This window comes from Dendrobium catenatum, unplaced genomic scaffold, assembly GCF_001605985.2.
Source record: "Dendrobium catenatum unplaced genomic scaffold, ASM160598v2 fragScaff_scaffold_621, whole genome shotgun sequence".
NCBI lineage: Eukaryota > Viridiplantae > Streptophyta > Magnoliopsida > Asparagales > Orchidaceae > Dendrobium > Dendrobium catenatum.
In genome coordinates this window covers 19,404,287-19,407,605 of record NW_021319083.1, presented here as the reverse complement: position 1 = coordinate 19,407,605, position 3,319 = coordinate 19,404,287, and positions in this window count along the sequence as shown.

Sequence of the window (3,319 nt, the reverse complement as noted above, 5' to 3'; positions counted from 1 at the left end):
GAAGTTGAGTTGGTGATTAGGCATAAAGTAGTTTATGTGGATAAACTTAATATAAAAAATAGCACCAGTTACACTCTCTAATTATCAATTTGAAGTTTCTTTCAGTTCTTAGGGCTGCAAGCGAATCAAACGGTTCGACGACGCTACTCGTTGTTCGTTCGATTAAAGCTCGTTCGTATCATTAATTAACAAACAAACAAACTGGAACAAATTTAAATACTCGATATCTTAAATAAACAAGCTTGAACAAAATAATGTGGATTGGCTCATTTATGTTCCCGAACGAATTATCAATTTGAAGTTCCGTTGAACAAGCTCGATAAGAAGCTTTGATTTCAGGTTCTATTTTTTGAACTCGTGAATAAGCTTGATAAAAATAATTAATATTTGAATATAGAATTAATAATTATTAAAGAATATAAATAAAAGCTTTGGCATTAAGTTCGCGAACATGCTCGATGTAACATTTTGGTTAGGAAAGCTCGATAAAAGCTCATTTATTAAGTTAATGAACATCTAAAGTAGCTACGTTTATAACTGTTCGTGGTTGTTGTTAAAGCTCGGATAAGCACTAAACGACACGAACATGAAAAACTGAACTAAACAAACATGAACACTCCATTTAATTTTAAAATGAACAAACATGAACATAATAATAAAGCTCGAACAAAAACATAACCAAACCTTGAACATTTTCTGAATTAAATGAAAAAAACATGAACACTCACATACCGACTCGGTCGGTTCGTTTTAGCCCTATTCGTCTTGCTATGTCGATAATAGATAAAAAATGTGATATTTTGAATTCATAATCTCGAAAAAAAAATATTTTTTTTCACATGAGGATGTATCATTTCATTCAATTTAAGTAGTTTTAATATCTTGTTTTAGATGAGTTGGGTAAAAATTGGCTTGATAATGAAATTAAAGAAATAGTTGAGTTGAATGTTAACCATGTACTTTTACAAAAGATTTAGAGGAACAATTATTACGTCCTCGATCGAATGCAGAGGAACATCCGGTTGTAGCAAAAACGCGCTATTTACCGAGGTGTACGAGTTCTTTTTGAAAAACTCGGTAACCTCGGTATTAGGCGCTGTTTTTGCCTACAACCGATGTTTCTGCATTCGGTCACCGACCAATAAAATTTCCATTTTAGAGGTAGGTGCTCATTTAGGGCTTAGTTTGGGACGCTTATTTTATTATTTTCTAAAATATTTAATGTCTATATAAGAAAATTTTAATTAAAAAAATATTTATTGTCACTAAAAATCTGCTTTATGATCATGATTTTATACTGTACATAGTAAAGATTGCCGGCACAGGCTTAAGACTAACAGCGACCATGCTGTTATGCATACTATAGTTGTAGGCTCGGAAAGATCCAATATGAAAATATTGTAATCCGTACAATGCACTCCAACAACTTACTCTCAGAATCCAGTAACATTTGACACCTAGTAAAGCTCAATTGTGCCAGTCGTAATTCGATATAACCCTCGCTTTAAAGATACACTCTCATTCAGTGTTTAGGTTACTCAGGGACGTCCTATAACAACATGTTCTTCATCTATTCTGATTGCCATAGATTCACTACATCAAATAGTTGACAATGCCCAGCTTCTACTCCTACTCTACTGAGATCCGGTCTATGGTCAGCTCATAAAGACATGTACATTATCCACATCATGTAAGCCTCCCCCCTATGGCCCCTTTTTTTTTTTCCCAAAAGCGGTTCTGATTCCCGCCTTCTCCATATCCTGCTCCACCCACAACCACAACCCTATCTCTTGATCCATCTCCCACCCTCCGCGCGCTCCAACATAATCAGATTTCGTGAGCTCCACTTCTCATCCTCTGTATAAGTCGCACCTCGATCATCTCCGGCCACCTCGTTCCCCCAATTGCCGACGACCAATGCAGTGGTCCAAGGTATCTGGCCGTTGCTGGGGCCGGGAATCCTGAACGCATCCACCGCCTTTCTCCGTCAACAGATAGCTCTGTGCCGTCAGAGCGTCGGGGAGATGACGCTGGTGTCGCAACTGATCTCCTGTCTCGGAGTATAGTTCGTATTGTGGTCACAGACCGCCAGCTCGATGAGCACGGTTCTAAGATACCATTTATGGACTTTGGCGGAGGGCCGACCGCAGACTTCCAAGGCCGCCGTCCTCCATGACACATCTGGTTGTTTCTCAATTGCAATCTCTCTCCACCTGTGCGATATCCGTTCTCTCTCAACGGCTACCATTACTCGACTTCGTCTCGACTCTCATATGCTCCCATCCACTATCGTGTACCGTACAGCACACTACTTACATGTTCTCGCCATTCACGTTGTTGCTCTGCCGCTCAATGTATTCTCGACTCGATCGGAAACAAACAGTGCCTAAATAGTTTTATTTTCGTCGCCTGCTCACTCTATTTTTAGTCGCGGATACGACTATAGCAATTTCTCTACATGCTGCCTAACCACTCGAGAGCAAATGCTCCCATAGGCCAAACGATTATTACTAAAAATTGTCATGGTTGATTGCAGGTTAAGAGCAAGATTGAGAGAATTTGCATATACGATATGACCAAACATTTGTTATAGATTTAATCTTAAAAATAATATACGTCATAATTATGTGGAATACTTTGAGTGACAGAATTTACTCTATGGAATCTCATTCTTTAAAATACTATTTTAATTTCATAAATAATAAATTATATTCTTAATAATATAATTATACTATTATTTAAGAAACTACCATCAGGTAGTAAGATACGCGCTAGCTATTTAATATCTCGAGGCCACGCATCAAAATAAGATCTCTCATTAAAAATTAAATTTGTTATCTTCTCAGACATATGTATACATATATTCTGTCACAAATTTATTAATGATAGTCAATTTGCTAATAAGCCACATATTAGAGATTTAATATCATATATACCACGTCTATATTTGTAGAATTGGCATTGATACACACGTTTTGTGTTTTTGAATATTAATGTGCAAAGTCTCGTGCAGGACTATTTGTATTATGGACATACTCTCTTGAGCTCTTTCATAAGAATATTGAAAAAATTCTGCGTATTCTTGACTTAAAAACCACCTTTAAATTTAAAAAATGTTTCATGAAGCATTTTTCTTTTATATTATTATTTTTAGATTTATTAGAAATTATTTTTTGGTCATTAATATTAGAAGACATGTTTTAATATTTATAGCAAAAATCTAAATACTTATTGCGTAATGAGTACTTAATTTAATGATAATTTTATATATTAATATGATACTTCAATACTTCAGTAACCCTGGTAATAAACATAGTAC